A 19415-nucleotide genomic window follows, 5' to 3' on the forward strand; every position below is an offset into this window, starting at 1 on the left:
AGGTTAGTTAGGTTTAATTGGTTCTAAGTTCTGGGCGACTGATAACCTCAGAAGTTAAATCGCGTGGTGCTCAGAGCCATTTGAAACATTTTTTTGAACACGTACGTGTAAACAATTTTATTTGTCCGGGATGACTGGTACAACAAGATGCTGCCACTGTGGTGTCACCGCCAGACACCACACTTGCTAGGTGGTAGCCTTTAAATGGGCCGCGGTCCATTAGTATACGTCGGACCCGCGTGTCGCCACTGTCAGTGATTGCAGACCGAGCGCCACCACACGGCAGGTCTAGAGAGACTTACTAGCACTCGCCCCAGTTGTACAGCCGACTTAGCTAGGAAAGGTTCACTGACAAATACGCTCTCATTAGCCGAGACGATAGTTAGCATAGCCTTCAGCTACGTCATTTGCTACGACCTAGCAAGGCGCCATAATCCTTTGCTATATATATTGTGATGCCTGTACCGTCAGACCAATGTTCTCCAATTGTAGATTAAAGTTAAGTATTATATCAACTACGTACTTTATTTGCTACTATTAATTCCCTTAACTGTTCCAGACCTCACGCCAGTCAGCGTGTAATTGAACGCGTGCATTTCGGCCTCCTCTAGCAAAACAGTGTTGGCTCTTCTGCCAACAGTTCAGCCACCATCTGATCTAAACGGGAAACATAAAGATAATAAGGCGGGAGGGAGAGTACAATTAGTTTCATCGATTATATAAAATATAAAATTCGACATAACGTGTAGCATGTGCAATAAAATTGGCATGTTAGATTAGATGTATTCAAAGCATGCAAGACACTAAACACATTCATGTCCTGATAACAATCCAGTTGATATAATGCACACAGCTGATAAAATGCACACAGTCGATAAACTGCACACAGGTGATAAAATTCTCGCACGATCAATGAGTATCGGCAGTGAACTTGACTCTCCCAAGCTTGTCGCACAGCACTATACTGACAGTGGAGTATGAAAACACACAAATTTGCAGAAATAAAAAGATACCCAGATCAACTTCTTAATGACCAGTTAAAGTCAGCGGATGAGAATTTTCTTAGCGTTTTGGTGATGTATTATAAGTTTATTTGAGGCTGTGGAGGCGATTGTAGTTTACTAGATTGGTTGTTTTATAAGTAAAGTGTCTGTGAACAGACATGTAAGCGCTTATAGTGGAACAGCCTGTAGGTAACATGCCATTACCCCCAAACCTATTGGCCGGCCGCGGTGGTCTCGCGGTTCTAGGCGCGCAGTCCGGAACCGTGCGACTGCTACGGTCGCAGGTTCGAATCCTGCCTCGGGCATGGATGTGTGTTATATCCTTAGGTTAGTTAGGTTTAAGTAGTTCTAAGTTCTAGGGGACTAATGACCACAGCAGTTGAGTCCCATAGTGCTCAGAGCAATTTGAACCATTTGAACCAAACCTTATTGGTCGGTAACATATCACACATACAATCGTCACCCTGTATGGCGAACGTACACTTTGCTTCCTACACTTAACGAGTATCTCATGTGGCAGACATTTAGTATTTCATCGTCTAGCGCATTAATTTGAAGCTTGGTCATCATACATCACCAAGGACTGCATATATAACAGATTCTGTCTCATCACTTAGATAAAATACCAAATAACGACCTCGGACTCAGCACAGTTATTCGATTTTCGTTATTGCTGCTTACTTAAATGCTCCCGTTTACAGTAATTCTTGACGCACAGCATGGATAGCAGACATCCTCTTCGAGCTGGATGACCCATTGACGTACGTACTATTACGACCCATTCATAGCTTTAATTGCACCAGTCTAAATTACTTTTATAGTATATATCATTTCAGTTGACTCTGTAACAGAAACCTAGCACACAGCAAGGCTTTGCACCTGAATCAGATGATGTTTGAAGTTAGAGCCGCCCCGCGTGATGTTTTCCTACGCCCCACCCCTCCACCTTTTCATGGGTGATGTACTTCGCTGGACCCCTCCAAGTCTGGCCGGTTTAGCATCAGCGTTCGAATCAGTCTGTTTTCTTTCTCTGTCACGCATGTTCGTAAATTAAAGGTAAGAGTTTTTAAAATTTTTGATTATTACTGCTGTTTTCTCAGTGTCAATAAACACACAGTACGTAATTGCTATAGATTTTACGTGGAGCATATGCCAATGGTAATTTTATATTCATGCTTAGATATCATTCCTAATTGTGATAGCGGGAACTTTGAAAAATCCACCTTCATTTGTGGAGTACTGCTATTCATTACTTGTAACCACAGGATGTGATCATTTAGCCTGTGCTACACACGACACCTGTCGTGCGGAGTGGCCACACGGTTTGAGGCACCATGTCACGGATTGCGCGGCCCCTCCCGCCAGAGGTTCGAGTCCGCGCTCGGGAATGGGTGCGTGTTTTGCTCTTAGCATAAGTTAGTTAAAGTTGTGGTGTCACCGCCAGACACCACACTTGCTAGGTGGTAGCCTTTAAATCGGCCGCGGTCCGTTAGTATACGTCGGACCCGCGTGTCGCCACTGTCAGTGATTGCAGACCGAGCGCCACCACACGGCAGGTCTAGAGAGACTTACTAGCACTCGCCCCAGTTGTACAGCCGACTTTGCTAGCGATGCTACACTGACAAATACGCTCTCATTTGCGAGACGATAATTAGTATAGCCTTTAGCTACGTCATTTGCTACGACCTAGCAAGGCGCCATTACCAGTTTATATTCAGTGTAATAATGTCTAAACAAGAGCGATGTACACCGATTGTGGATTAAAGTTAAGTATTACATCAACTACGTACTTTATTTGCTACTATTAATTCCCTTAAATGTTCCAGACCTCGCGCCAGCCTGCGGGAGCTTAAGCTCGTGCCTTTCGGCTTCCTCTCATAGTGACTTTGCTGTCTTGCCAAGTCACAAGAAAAGTAGTGTGTAAGTGTAAGGTTCAATGACCTCAGCAGTTTGGTCCCTTAGAAATTCTCTCTCTCTCTCTTTCTTTCTTTCTTCCTCTCTCTCTCTCTCTCTCTCTCTCTCTCACACACACACACACACACACACACACACACACACAAACACGCAACCCAGCGGAGAAACATGTAACGTCGTAGCGGATCAGCCACCTCTATGTCAACAACACAGCTGCGCCGTAATGCTGCGCCGCAAGCTGGGAGTCATGTTCACCGCCAATGTGCATGGATGCTACGAGGATTTCATCGACTGTGTCAATTTTATCAACTGTGTGCTTTAGACCAACTAGATTTTTAGCGATATATGTACACGTGTAGCGTTGCCTATCATGTTTCTGATTTAATGCAATGTGGTGGTGAAGACCATACACACAGCGACAGATGAGAAAGAGTATTTTCGAACGATGAATCTGGCAGAGGAACTACACTGAAGAGCCAAAGAAACTGGACACCTGCCTAATACCGTACTGGGCCCCCGCGAGCCCGCAGAAGAATCGCAACACGACGTCTCGTGGACTCGACTAATGTCTGAAGTAGTACTGGAGGGAACTGACACCATGAATTCTGCAGGGCTGTCCACAAATCAGTAGCAATACAAGGGAGTTGAGATCTCTTGTGAACAGCAATTTGCAAGGTATCCCAGATATCCTCAATAATGTTAATGTCTGGGGAGTTTGGTGGCCAGTGGAAGTGTTTAAAACTCGGAAGAGTGTTCCTGGAGCCACCCTGTAACAATTCTGGTCGTGTGGGGTGTCGCATTGTCCTGCTGGAATTGGCAAAGTCCGTCGGAATGCACAAGGTACATGAATCGGTGCAGGTGGTCAGACAGGACCCTTACGTACTTGTCACCTGTCAGAGTCGTAGAGGTATCAAGGTCCTATATCGATCCAACTGTACAAGCCCCACACCATTATAGAGCCTCCACCAGCTTGAACAATCCTCTCCTGACGTGCAGGGTCCATGGATTCATGATATTGTCTACATACTCGTACCCGTCCATCTGCTCCATACAATTTGAAACGAGACTCTTCTAACCAGGCAACAGTCCAGTGTCTGTGTTCACGGGCGAGGCGTAAAGCTTTATGTCGTGCAGTCATCAAGGGTACAGGAGTGGGCTTTTGGCTCCAAAAGCCCATGTCGATGATGTTTCGTGGATTAGTTCGGTCGCTGACAGTTGTTGATAGCCCAGCACTGAAAGCCGCAGAAAACTGCGGAAGGGTTGCACTTCTGTCACATTGAACGATTCTCCTCAGTCGTGGTTGATCCTGTTCTCACTGGATCTTTCTGCGGCAGCAGCTATGTCGGAGATTTGATGTTTTACCGGATTCCTGATATCCACGGTACACTCGTGAAATGATCATACGGGGAAATCCCCACTTCAACGCTCCCTCGGAGTAGATGTGACCCATCGCTTATGAGGCGACTATAACACCACGTTCAAACTCAAACTGCCATTGTAGCAGCAGTAACCGATCTAACAACTGCGTCAGACACTTGTCTTAACAGGCGTTGCCAACCGCAACGCCGTATTCTGCCAGTTTACATATCTCGGTATTTGAATACTCATGGCTATAACAGTTTCCTTGGCGCGTCAGTGTATATTTCTCTTTGGGAGCAAAAATGTACAAACAGCAACAGTACCCCAGAGGGGCGGCTGCAGACAGCGTCTGACTATTAGTGAGTGACTGATTTTAGGCTGAACAATATATTGTCAATGTGGTACGGGTGGGGACACCACTAGATTAATTTCCCAAGCATTACAAGGTATGCCCCACCATGTAAACGAGTCCGGAGTTAAAGCCTCACCTCACTCGGATCTCCGGGAAGGGAACACACTGAGATAATACATACATGAAACGAAGGAGGAGAGAATGAAGGAAGGAAGGAAAAGGATGAAACGTGGACTGCCCTCACACTGCTACAAGCAGGAAAACTGGAAAATGCAAACCAGAAGATGAAAACGGACATATTAGATGCGCTTGGTACGTGTGAAGTCAGATGGGGAGAGAACGGAGATTATAAGCCTTTCTACACAGGGGAAATCAAGAATGTGAAAACCAAGTAAGAATACTGTTATGAAAGGAAATAAAGAAAAGGTAATAAAGGTGCAGTATATTGATGGAAGATTGATGATGATACGACTGCAGGGTAGTTCGAAAGATGGATTAATACAGGTATACATGCAGACCAGTCAGCATAGAGATGAGGAGGTGGAATAATATTATGAGAAGATTGAAGAATTTATTGAGGAAAAAAGTATAAATGCCTGAATAATTGTTATGGGTGACTGGAATGCCGTGGTGGGCGAAGGAAGAGGCGAAGACAAGGTGGGAAAATTTGGGTTAGGTGTAAGAAGTAAGAGAGGGAAATGGCTAATCAGCTTCTTCAAAGAAAATTCACTAGTATTGAGTGACACATTATTTGAAAATAACAAAAGCACACGCTATACATGGATCTCAAATCTGAATTGAGAAAGGTATTAGGCGGATTACATCCTGATACAAAAAAGGTCCAGGAAGTGTGGTGTCTGAAGAATGAAAAAGCTTACCTAGTAGCAGATATAAATTCAGGCTGCAATTTCATAATGTTAGCAATACAAATGAAGTTGAAGAAAATGTGGCGAGATAAAGCAAAAGGTAGATTAAACTTGGAGATACTCAAGGAGGTAAGTAACGCTTCACGACTGAAAAACAGGTATACGAAAAAATGGGAAAGAGGTAGAAATGAAGAATGAGTAAATGACAAATGGATAAAAATGAGAGAAGGACTCATGGACTCTGCCAAAGAAGTACTAGTAATTAAAGTGTCCAAAGGACTCAGGAAAAAATGAATAATGGAAAACACGGTGAAAAAGATGGAAGGAAGAAAAACTATAAAAAAATGTGGAAAATGAAGAAGGCAAAAAGAGGTACGAGGATCTTAATAACGAATTAAGAAGAGAATCTGAAAAAGCAAGAGAAAGACGGATGAAAGATACATGCGAGAAAATAGAGAAAATGGAGAGAGAGGGAAAGAGTGAAATGATGTACAGATTGGCTAGGGATATAAATTTTGAAAGTAAATGAAGGAAGACTAACACTAAAATAAAAAGAGTGATTGGTGCATTAGCTGAACGACCACAGGATGTTTTGAGCAGATGGCAAGAATAGGTAGAATGGCTCTGTGAGATGGATGATATACCCAGTGGAATCAGCTTAAAGAGGAGGAACAGGTACCGGAAGATGGAAAGCGGTACTGCATCTTGGAAGAAGTAGGAAAGGTGCTGCATGAGTTGAAGAATCAGAAGGCATGTGAAATCGACAACTTGCTTGCCAGCAGAAGTGCTGAAGAGTTTGGGAAATATCGGAGGGGAGGAAACAGTATACCTCTGTAATGAGACATACGACAGAGTGGAATAGCCTGATGACTTTCTTGCAACGTTGGTGAAAAGAAGAAATACCAAAAAAATATAAAGAGTAAAGGATTATTAGCCTAATTTCTCACGCAGCTAAAGTATTCCTGAGAGAGCTGAATAGAAGGCTGTGCGACAAGTTGGATACGTACATTGTGGGAGAACCGTTAGGATTTCCAAGAGGGAAAGGAACAAGCTGATGGATATTTTGAAGAGGAAAGGAAGAGACTGGAAAGAGAGACGGTTGGTACATTACCTATATTTACAATACAAAGTAAGAATAAGAATTGGAAATGAAATGTCTGAAGGAAGCAGTATTGGAAGGGACGCTAGCGCTACACAAAGTTGTCTCTCCCCTTAATTGTTCAATTTATACCTGGAAGAGATTATTGCGAAAGTCTAAGATGCAAAAAGAAGTGTGTCTGTTACTGGAAAGAGAATAGAACTGTAGGGTTTGTTGCTGACACCGGTATTAGTGGCAGAAAGTGAACGAACTGTAAATAAAATGTTAAATAAGATCTGAATAACCGTTGTGTGGAATACGGGGTGAGGATCAATACAGCAAAAACACAGAGTACGGTGATCGGCAAAAGAAGAAGAGTGCCAGATATTAAGATTAGACTGGGAATTATTATTCAAATAAGAGCATTTCAAAATCTTGGGACTACGATTATTGAAGACTCGAGATGCTATCTGCTGGTGAAAACTTGCGTTGCTACAGCGAAAGAAGCGATCAATAGAAAGAAGAGATTATTACGTGGCAAACTAGACAATGTTCTAAGGGAAAAGAAATGGCAAGTGTTTTGTCTGAAGTATGGCACTCTATAGGGCAGAAATACGGACACTGGGACAGGAAGATGAGGAAAGGCTAGATGTGTTTGAGATGTAGATGCGGAGGAGAATGGAATGGATAAGCTGGATGGAAACAGTGAGTAATGAAAGTGTATTGGAAAATGTTGGTGAGGTAACTTACAACATAATATTGTAATTTTTAATTAGAGGAAAGAAAGAAAAAGCTAAGAATAGTGTTGGAGATACAGTAGTTGTTCCTTCACCGGCGTTGCTCAGGGAGGTGGGCTCGGAATATGTCCTCGAGGATGACGTTCGTGGGCAGCGCATCCCATGATTCGTTTATTGCGCGAGAAAATCCACGTCTCGGATGTCACGAGTCGATTCATCTCTCGCGTAAGTGTTCCTGTATCTGAGTTCTGTCACCGTTTTCTCACTGTTTGTGTGTTATTTAGTTAGATTACTCGCTTTACTGTTGTTGTATGTTAATGATGTCTAATTACGGGTTTAACGTGGTGCGTGGTGCACGGCCACGAACTCTCCCACTTAATGCTCTCATAGATTTCTGTTCTAAGTAGTCTGTGTGTTACTATTTCATCACTTAGTGTAGTAAATATTCTTCGTTCGTCTCGTTATTGGTGGTAGTGATAGAAGCGCCCGTTGTTCTGGAGTCTTCGTCTGAACTAACGCATTCGTATCGCTGGAGTCTAACTTGTTGTCGATATGGTCGCATTTCTTTGTAGAGAAGGTGTTCCATTTTGGAGATTTCAGCTGTCTGTTTGTTTAATAGTTCTCGTTTGTCTGCATCCCTGAGTGTTTCTGGTAGTGTCTTTGTAGTAATTTCTCGTGTGTTTCTACGTAAGGGGCTGTGCTGCCCACAGTCCAAAGTAAAATGTTCAGGATATCCACACTCCCTATACTGGCAACCGCCAATGTCGACAGGTGAAACGCGCTGCAAATGTGCCGTATAAGGGCCGCACCTAGTTAGAAAGTTAGTCATGCCACGGCTCGGTTTGTTTCATTCGTAGCCACTCCCTGTAGTTGGGGAAAAAACGTATAGCCTACGACTCCTATCACTTTGCTGTCACTCTCGCCAGATGTGAAGAACTGAGTTGCCGTTTCTGCTCGATATTTTTCCTGCAATTTCCCTCATCTTACAGTGCCTTTCCACCTTCAGCCTGTATGAAACACCTCGATTTTTTACACCCAACGCCACACTAGGTGCCACTGCTGAGGTAGTGCTTAATTCCTCTGACGGCCTCAGTAGCACACTGCTTTATCCATGCCACACAACTATCCTGTTCATCACATGGACTATTCTATGTGCCCTCACACTTACCACAAAACATACCACTGATACATAGAGAGCACATTGGTATGCGCTAATGTGCGTGATGAATAATTGTGATACGTGGTATTTAAACGAGCTAAATTATGTAAAAAAATTTTGCCCTTATTTGTTGTTAGTTTTTTGTGTTGGTTGAAGTTATGTTTGTGCTCGCATTCCAGCACATGTGTTACTGAACAATGGGTAACAACCACCTCACAAGGGGCTGGACAACTCATAGAGTAGATTCTGTAGACTTCATGTTGTTATCACCACCATTTGCCTCGATCTGTGAAAAATGGAACAATAGTCGAGGATGAATGAAGCAGAGCTCAAAAGAAAGACAATTTTTTTTCTTGTGTATTCTCTATATGGTTTAACATGTTACATAACCTCCTTTCCATTGGAAAATTTGGTTTTGTATCTTGGAAACATAGCACCACAGGTTTTCCTAGTAGACTATCTCGTAGTATTCGACTTTAAATTTCTGTTTATGACCCTTTTTTGTTTCAGAATGGTGATTCGGCACCTACGCATCACAGTGTACATTAAGGACGTCTGTTCATTACTTTCATAGAACCTGCCTTCACAGTTATAATCCCAACGTGTTCCTCATGGTAATGCTGAAACTGCCAGTATGAGGAACCAACTGCTGGAAATTGATACTTCAAGCAGAGCTAGATCCTCAATGAGGTGCTGGTGAAGTAAGCGTCCCTGCACCGATTAAGTTCCAGGGATCAGTTGCATCGGAATGACGTAGAACGGGTCATTTTATATTCAAAATTATGTTGTAAATATGCCTACATGCCGATCAGCTATAAGTTTTTCTTTTGAGTTAGTTATTCCTACGCACCACCATTTACTCATTACTGTAGTAGATATTCTTCTATGGAGTACGAGCTGTCAAGGAGAAAATTTTTCAGTTTACAATCAAATTCCACTTTGCTAACCATCAGACAGTTTATATCAGCTGGGTACGTGATCAAAAATTTTGGTTGCAGCATTGTAGACCCCTTGTTATGCTAAACACAATCTTAATGTGGTGTAGGGAATAAATATATTGTGAAGCAGTAGTCAGAATATCCAACTCCTTAAACAGATGTCTACAAGACTGTAGTGAGTGAGCACAGCATATTATCCTTATAGCACGTTTTTGAGCAATGAGGACTTTATTAAAGATGCAATACTCCAGAACATTGTTCCAAATTATGCGAAATATCAACTTACTGTTTTGTCTCTTCCCAAAATTTAAAATGATTGTGGCTCAACTAAATTGTTTTACGAGTTCGAAAACTTCCTTTTTTGATTTTGCAAATGTCATCAATATGTACTAACTTTGAAGTTTTCACTCTTTGTGTTATTTTCTCAACACCTGTTGCGCTTATCATTGGTGTAGTACCCATAGACGTACAGAGCTTAATAAGCTGTACATTTTGAAAATCAAGCGTGAGACCATTCGCAGAAACTCTGTCAATGGTATTTTTTTGAACATTGCTTACCACATTACTTCTGTTGCTGCATGTATGCTTCTACTAATTACAATACTAGTGTCACATGCAAAAAGAACTAATTCCGCTTGTCGTATATTATATGGAAGATGGTTTACGTATGTGAGAAACAGTAGTGGAATCCCATATGTGATTTCTTTCTAGCAAGAGTAATGTCCTCAGACTGCAATGGTTGAGTTAAAAAGTGTAAATTTATGCATTATTTTGTTTCTATATGACATTATCCATTGGTTAGTTATAATACTAATCCTATAAAATTTCATTTCATCTAGACGAATATTGTGATAAACACAGTCAAATGGCTTAGACAGGTAGCAGAAAATGCCAACCGGCGAAATTTTGTTATTTAATTCTTGCAAAACTTAGTGAGTGGGCATGCAATTGTATTTCCCAATGGAAGAAGTCTTCTGAAATCCAACCTGTGATTTGCTGAGGATATTATTGTTGCACAGGTGAGAGACTTTTCTAGAATATACCACCATCTCAAAAGTTTTGGAAAATGATGTCAATAGTGAAACAAGTCAGTTGTTACTGACATCCCTCTTATCACTTTTCTGAAAGAGGCGTTCAACCATATTTCAGTCTCCCTGGAAAAATACCTTGAGTTAGTGATGCATTATATATTTCAAATAAGAAAGGGCTTATTATTTGAGACAATATATAGTAATCTACTGGGAACACAATTAGATACAGATGACTTTTATTTTTGAGAGAATATATAATTTTTATAATTTCAGAAAGAGTAGTATGTGATACATTCATATGATTGACTTTCGTGAGAGTTGTTTTTTCAACATACTACTGTGATTTTTCTGTTAAAATGTTTGCTCCCACGTTTTTTACTGTATTTAAGAAATGATTATTAAACCCATTTGACAGCTCTGATTCATCATTTATGATCCTGTTATACTGTTCTATAGCTGGTGGACCTCTCTCTCGTTTTTCTACAGTCTATATAGCCTTAAGTTTGTTGTCGTAATGGTTGATTTCTGACATTATCTGCATGTTCCTTGACTTTTTAATAACATTTCTGAATAATTTTGATTAATTTTTGTAATACGCAACTATTCCTGGATCTCTTGAAAATTTCTCGGGTATTCAGTCGGGTAGCGTCGTCCAAAAGGCGCGATATTTCGGCAGGACGACTTCTTGCCATCTTCAGGCGTTCTTGGTGTCTGACTGATCTCTGATGGATGCCGACTTTTCATAATCTCCACCCCTCTCCCGCAATTCGAACCAACAGTAATGAAAGTTTTCGAAATCGTACTTACGTCAACATACTTTCTGTTCGATGGGAACTACTACGAACAAACTGAGTGAGTAGCGATGGGCTGTCCGCTATCACCGGTAGTGGCCAATATGTTTATGGAGGCTTTTGAAGAAGAAGCTCTCGAGTCGGCAGCCTACAAGCCCTCTTGCTCTTTTCGATATGTAAACGATACATTCGTAATCTGGCCTCACGGACGACTACGCCTCCAAGTCTTTCTGCAGCATCTGAACTCGCTGCACCAGAAGATCAAGTTCACGATGGAGGTAGAAGAAAACAACCAGCTTCCATTTCTGGATATGCTCGTCAAGCGAAGACCAGATGGCACACTGGGACACGGCGTCTACCGTAAGTCTACACATACTGATTTGTACCTGCATACCTGCAGCTGTCATACTCCTTCACAGCGAGAGGGTGTTCTAAGCACTCTGGTGCACAGACAACGCGAAATCTCGGACTGTGACAGCCTAGCGGCTGAATTGCAGCACATGCAGGCCGTGTTCCGCACGACCGGTTACAACAACCGGCAAATAAAATGCGCCTTTAAGACCGAAGAAGCCGAGACCGCAGCCTTCCGAGGACGAAGGCAAACCGGTTGCGACAGCGATCATACCATATGTCGGCAACACATCGGCAAAGATAGGCAGAATACTCAGAAAATATAACGTCAAGTGTGTATTTCGCCATCCATCCAAAACGAAAACATTATTAGGATCAGTAAAGGACGACTTAGGACTTCGGAAACCAGGAGTTTAGAGCATCCCTTGCCAATGCGAGACGGTACAGGAGAGATGTAGTGAGCATAAACGCCTCACAGCCGACCAAGTCCGCCGTGGCAGAGCACTGCATCTCACATGGACATGAGGTGAACTACGATGGCACAAAGGTGTTACAGCAATCGAACACCTTCTGGGATTTCCTCAAAGAGGCAGTAGAGATCCGGCTGCATGACGAACTAATAAATAAAGACAGTGGTTTCCATTTAAGGGGAGCCGGAGGTGCCTATGCTGCCCATGTTTAAATCACTAAGTCTGAGGAACATTTATGAATAAACTACCAAAGAGAAAAATTTGAATTTTTTTTGCATATAAAGTGGTTTAGTATTGCAGTTAAGACAGAGGGATTTTGGAGTATCTTTTCTAGTTTCCTTCCAATTATTTTTTATTAATGACCCAATTTTTTTTACAAATAATTGCTTTATAATTAAACTGAAATCAAACTACTGAAAATATTGCCAAATGGCTGTGTTACAATATAAGTTTGACCACTAGGAGTGCTGTATAAAAATTTCATCTCTCTAGCTTGAGTGGATTTTGAGAAAATGTTCCTTATATTCGAAAATTTCTAATTTACGGGAAATGGCTATCAAAGTTTCTCAATACATTCCTGCATTATAGGATGGATTATCAGGGTCTTCTTCTTCATCCTCCAAAAGCTTCCTCTTCTGTCTTCTTTTCTGGCCTGTTGTTCCATCATACTTCATATGCCTTTCTCTTCTTTCTGCTCCTCTTATCCTTTTTCTGTCAATATTTCTTAGTGCTCGTACAGTGTTCACCCCAGCTGTAAATCCCACTGCCTTCAGAACTTCACACTTCACACTGTTCCCTTGGTTGTAGGTTGCTATTGCATCATAAATGCCAAAGTGCAGTGTTTTTATGCTTACGAACACCCTTTTAGGAATCGCTTTCCAAATCAAATTGTTTACGCTCTCATTAGGATTCTGCGTCTTTCCGTGTACACATTTGTGTAACAATTCTGGCTGTGCTAAGTCATGAAAAATTGGTTTTATTGTTCCCTCCTGATTCTTGTACATACTGCATACTACCCGCTTTATACAAGAAGTATAATACTACCAACAACAGGCGCAACACTGAACTAATTCGAAACGGTAAACAGCAAAGAGACGATGTTCCGCGCTCTTATTCATTGCAGTATCGCAACTTGGTATTATTGTTAATTTTCGTTTCCCTACGTTCTTCCTCTTCTTACATACACGGTTACTAAAACGTGGCATCGTAACCAGAACAAAAGTGTACGACAATATTAAATGGAGCAAGATGTTCGAAATTCTGAGGAAAATAGGAGTAAGCTGTACGGAAATACGGGTAATATTTATCACAGAAAACAATGTAGCCAACCCTTGCACAATCGCTGTATGCGTAACATAAGGCGCTGTATGCGTAACAGTTCGAGAAAATCCCAAGCAGTTCGCCAGGAAGTCACGAGAGGGTGTTAGATGCATTCAGCGGCCGACCATTTCCTCTGCAGGCGTGGGGGAAAATGGTAATAACTCCACTTCTAGGGCGAGTAGAACAATAATTCAAAGTTTACATTAAAGAGTAATGTGCCAATTAATTTTCGGTAGCAAAAAAAAAAAATCGTAATTTTTTGGATATGACCACCTCCGGCTCCCCTTAAGCAAAGCATGGGATCCAGCTTTGAGTATGATTAAAACACAACGACAGTCTGCACGGAAATCCGCTCCTGTCAGGACACCTGAAGAAGAGAAGAAGAAGAAGCATTTCTCACCACGACGGCAGATTTCCGTTAGCGGCTGTAGCCGCGGTAGGACTGCGGCCCATGATGTGTCGCGGGGCGCCGTGCTTCCCCCACCACCCAGCGCCGCTCTTCCCTCATCGCCGGCTGCGGACCGCTCGGAAGTGCCCAGACGGAGATTGCGGGAGGGGGGTGGAGATTATATAAAGTCAGCATCGATCAGAGATCAATCAGACACCAAGAACGCCTGAAGATGGCAAGAAGTCGGCTTGCCGGAATATCGCGCCTTTTGGACGACGCTACCCGGCTGAATACCCGAGAAATTTTCAAGATTTCTGTACGCCGGGAAAACCTCAGATCACACATTCCTGGATATCTAATTGCCGTGCGGAGTGGCCGCGCGGTTTGAGGCGCCTTATCACTAACTGCGCGGGACCTCCCGCGGGAGGTCCGAGTCCTCCCTCAGGCACACGTATATGTGTTGTACGAGGCATAAGTTAGTTTAAATAGTGTGTAAGTGTAGAGCAGTTTGGTCCCTTAGGAATTCACACACATTTGAACGTTTTAACATCTCTAATTGTCCTTGTCTACCCTTTTCATTTCACAAGGTAATACACTGAAGTGATAGCAGTCATGGGATAGCTATGTTCACATGTGCAGATGGTGGTAGTATCGCGTACACGAGGAATGAAAGGGCAGTGCACTGGCGGAGCTCTCATTTGTACTCAAGAGTCTCACGTGAAAATGAGTCCGACGTGGTTATGGCCGCACGACGGGAATCAGCAGACTCTGAACGCGGAATGGGACTTGGAGCTAGAAGCATCGGACATTGCATCACGGAAACAATTAGCGAATTCAACATTCCCAGACCCTCAGTGTCAATACCAAATTTCAGTCATAACCTGTCACCACGTACAAGGCAGTGGCCGACGGCCTTCACTTAACTACCAAGAGCAGCGGCGTTTGTGTAGAGTTGTCAGTGCTAACAGACAAGCAACACTGCCAGTGCTTGAAACAACCGCAGAAATAAATGTGGAACATGTGACGAAAGTATCCGTTAGGACACTGCAGAAAATTTGGCGTTAATGGCGTATGGCAGCAAACGACAGACGCGAATGCCTTTGCTAACAGCAAGACATCGTCTGGAGCCCCTGTCTTGGGCTGGTAACCAAATCAGTTAAACCTTAAACTACTGGAAAACAGTGTCCTGGCGAGACAAGTCCCGGTTTCAGTTGGTAAGCGCTGATGTTAAACTTCGGGTGTGGTGCAGACCTTACGAAGCCATGGACCCAAGTTGTCAATAAGACACTGTACAAGCTGGTGGTGGCTCCGTAATGGTGTGGACTATGTTTATAAGGAATGGACTGGGTCCTCTGGTCCAACTATACCCATCATTGCTTGTAAATAGTTATGTTCGTCTACTTCCAGACCATTCACAGCCATCCATGGACTTCGTGTTCCCAAACAACGATGGAAGTTTTATGGATGATTATGTGCCCACACTCCCCATGAACCATGGACCTTGCCATTGGTGGGGAGGCTTGCGTGCCTCAGCGATACAGATAGGGGCAGCAGCCTTTTCAGTAGTTGCAGGGGCAACTGTCTGGGTGATTGACCGATCTGGCCTTGTAACACTAACCAAAACGGCCTTGCTGTGCTGGTATTGCGAACGGCTGAAAGCAAGGGGAAATTACAGCCCTAATTTTGCCCGAGGGCATGCAGCTTTACTGCATGGTTAAATGATGATGGCGTCCTCTTGGGTGAAATATTACGGAGGTAAAATAGTCCCCCATTCGGATCTCCGGGCGGAGACTACTCAAGACGACGTCATTATCAAGTGAAAGAAAACTGGCGTTCTACGGATCGGAGCGTGGAATGTCAGATTCCTTAATCAGGTAGGTACGTTAGAAAATAGGGACATGGATCGGTTAAAGTTAGATATAATGGGAATTAGTGAAGTTCGGTGGCAGGAGGAACAAGACTTTTGGCCAGGTGAACACAGGGTTATAAATACAAAATCAACTAGGGGTAATGCAGGAGTAGGTTTAATAATGAATAAAAAAAATAGGAATGCGGGTAAGCTACTACAAACAGCATAGTGAACGTAATATTGTGGTCAAGATAGACACGAACCCCACGCCTACTACAGTAGTACAAGTTTATATGCCAACTAGCTCTGCAGATGACGAAGAAATTGATTAAATGTATGATGAGATAAAAGAAATTATTCAGATAGTGAAGGGAGATAAAATTGTAATGGTCATGGGTAACTGGAATTCGATAGTAGGAAAAGGAAGAGAAGGAAACGTAGTAGGTGAATATGGATTGAGATTAAGAAATGAAAGAGGAAGCCACCTGGTAGAATTTTGCACAGAGCATAACTTAAACATAGCTAACACTTGCTTCAAGAATCATGAAAGAGGCGGCCGGTGCGGCCGTGCGGTTGTAGGCGCTTCAGTCTGGAACCGCCTGACCGCTACGGTCGCAAGTTCGAATCCTGCCTCGGGCATGGATGTGTGTGATGTCCTTAGGTTAGTTAGGTTTAAGCAGTCCTAAGTTCTAGGGGACTGATGACCACAGATGTTAAGTCCCATATTGCTCAGAGTCATTTGAACCAATCATGAAACAAGGTTGTATACATGGAAGCAGCCCGGAGATACTAGAAGGTATTTCATAGATTATATAATGGTAAGACAGAGATTTAGGAACCAGGTTTTAAATTATAAGACATTTCCAGGGGCAGATGTGACTCTGACCACAATCTATTCGTTATGAACTGTAGATTGAAATTCAAGAAACTGCAAAAAAAAAGTGGGAATTTAAGGAGATGGGATCTGGATAAACTAACTAAACCAGAGGTTATACAGAGTTTCAGGAAGAGCATAAGGGAACAATTGACAGGAATGGGGGAAAAATACAGTCGAAGAAGAATGGGTAGCTTTGAGGGATGAAGTAGTGAAGGCAGCAGAGGACCAAGTAGGTAAAAAGACGAGGGCTAGTAGAAATTCTTGTGTGACAGAAGAAATATTGAATTTAATTGATGAAAGGAGAAAATGTAAAAATGCAATAAATAAAGCAGGCAAAATGTAATACAAACGTCTCAAAAATGAGATCGACAGGAAGTGCGAAATGGCTAAGCAGGGATGGCTAGAGGACAAATGTAAGGATGTAGTGGCTTATCTCACCATGGGTAAGATAGATACTGCCTACAGGAAAATTAAAGAGACCTTTGGAGAAAAGAGAACCACTTGTATGAATATTAAGAGCTCAGATGGAAACCCAGTTCTGAGCAACGAAGGGAAAGCAGAAACGTGGAAGGAGTATATAGAGGTTTTATACAAGGGCGATGTACTTGAGGACAATATTATGGAAATGGAAGAGGATGTAAATGAAGATAAAATGGGAGATATGATACTGCGTGGAGAGTTTGACAGGGCACTGAAAGACCTGAGTCGAAACGAGGCTCCGGGAGTAGAGAACATTCCATTAGAACTACTGACAGCCTTGGGAGAGCCAGTCCTGACAAAACTCTACCATCTGGTGAGCAAGATACATGAGACAGGCGAAATAACCTCAGACTTCAAGAAGAATATAATAATTCTAATCCCAAAGAAAGCACGTGTTGACAGATGTGAAAATTACCGAACTATCAGTTTAATAAGTCACAGCTGCAAAATACTAACGCGAATTCTTTACAGACGAATGGAAAAACTAGTAGAAGCCGACCTCGGAAAAGATCGGTTTGCATTACGTAGTAATATTGGAACACGTGAGGCAATACTGACCCGACGACTTATCTTAGAAGATAGATTAAGGAAAGGCAAACCTACGTTTCTAGCATTTGTAGTCTTAGAGAAAGCTTTTGACAATGTTGACTGGAATACTCTCTTTCAAATTCTGAAGGTGGCAGGGGTAAAATACAGGGAGCGAAAGGTTATTTACAATTTGTATTGAAACCAGAATGCAGTTATAAGAGTCGAGGGACATGAAAGGGAAGCAGTGGTTGGGAAGGGAGTGAGACAGGGTTGTAGCCACTCCCATATGTTATTCAATCAGTATATTGAGCAAGCAGTGAAGGAAACAAAAGAAAAATTATGAGTAGGTATTAAAATCCATGGAAAACAAACAAAAACTTTGAGGTTCACCGATGATTGTAATTCTGTCAGAAACAGCAAAGGACTTGGGAGATCAGTTGAACGGAATGGACAGTGTCTTGAAAGGAGGATATAAGACGAACATCAACAAAAGCAAAGCCGGCCGGTGTGGCCGTACGGTTCTAGGTGCTTCAGTCCGGAACCGCGTGAACGCTACGGTCGCAGGTTCGAATCCTGCCTCGGGCATGGATGTGTGTGATGTCCTTAGGTTAGTTAGGTTTAAGTAGTTCTAAGTTCTAGGTGACTGATGACCACAGATGTTAAGTCCCATAGTTCTCAGAGCAATTTGAACAATTTTTTTTTTTTTGAACAAAAGCAAAACGAGGATAATGGAATGTAGTCGAATTGAGTCGGGTGATGCTGAGAGAATTAGATTAGCAAATGAGACACCTAAAGTAGTAAAGGAGTTATGCTATTTGGGGAGCAAAATAACTGATGATGGTCGATGTAGAGAGGATATAAAATGTAGACTGGCAATAGCAAGGAAAACGTTTCTGAAGAAGAGAAATTTGTTAACATCGAATATAGATTTAAGTGTCAGGAAGGCGATTTGAAAGTATTTGTATGGAAGTGAAACATGGACGATAAATAGTTTGGAATAGAAGAGAATAGATGTTTTCCAAATGTGGTACTACAGAAGAATTCTGAAGATCCGATGGGTAGATCATAACTAATGAGGAGGTACTGAATAGAATGGGGAAGGAGTTTGTGGTACAATTTGACTGGAAGGAGGGATCGGTTGGAAGGACATATTCTGAGGCATCAAGAGATCACCAATTTAGTATTGGAGGGTAAAAATCATAGAGGGAGACCAAGAGATGAATACACTAAGCAGATTCAGAAGGATATAGGTTGTAGTAGGTACTGGGTGACGAAGAAGCTTGCACAGGATAGAGTAGCATGGAGAGCTGCATCAAACCAGTCTCTGGACTGAAGACCGCAAGAACAACAACATGTGCCCACTGTTATTCCTGACTGGCATGAGGAACATTCTCGACAATTCGAGGGAATGATTTGGCCATGCAGATCACCCGACATGAATCCTATCGAACGTTTACGGGACATAACGGTGGGGTCAATTGGTGTACAAAATCCTGCACCAGTAGCAATTTCGCTATTATGCATGGCTATAGTAGCTGCATGGCTCAGTATTTCTTTAGCAGATTTCAGCGACTTTTTGAGTCCATGATACGTTGTGTTGCTACACTATCCCTGGCAAAAGGAGATCCGACACGATATTAGGAAGTATCCCACGGCTTGTGCCACCTCAGTGTATATTCCCTGTATTGATCCGTCTTTTTTTGCATGGGTGTTTCATGTTCTTTCTAATTGACTTATAAGGAAATGTTTTTGAAAATAATGGTATGAATTTATCATGGAAAAAAATGAATTCTATGTTAGAATTTGGTTCATTATACATTTTGTCCTAGAACATCTCTTGTAAACTAATCTTAAGTGAGTTTATTCTGGCCTTATCAATTATTCCAACTGAGGTCATGGTAAGTTCCTTGAATCAAACTGCTG

Source organism: Schistocerca americana, chromosome 5, assembly GCF_021461395.2.
Source record: "Schistocerca americana isolate TAMUIC-IGC-003095 chromosome 5, iqSchAmer2.1, whole genome shotgun sequence".
Classification (NCBI taxonomy): domain Eukaryota; kingdom Metazoa; phylum Arthropoda; class Insecta; order Orthoptera; family Acrididae; genus Schistocerca; species Schistocerca americana.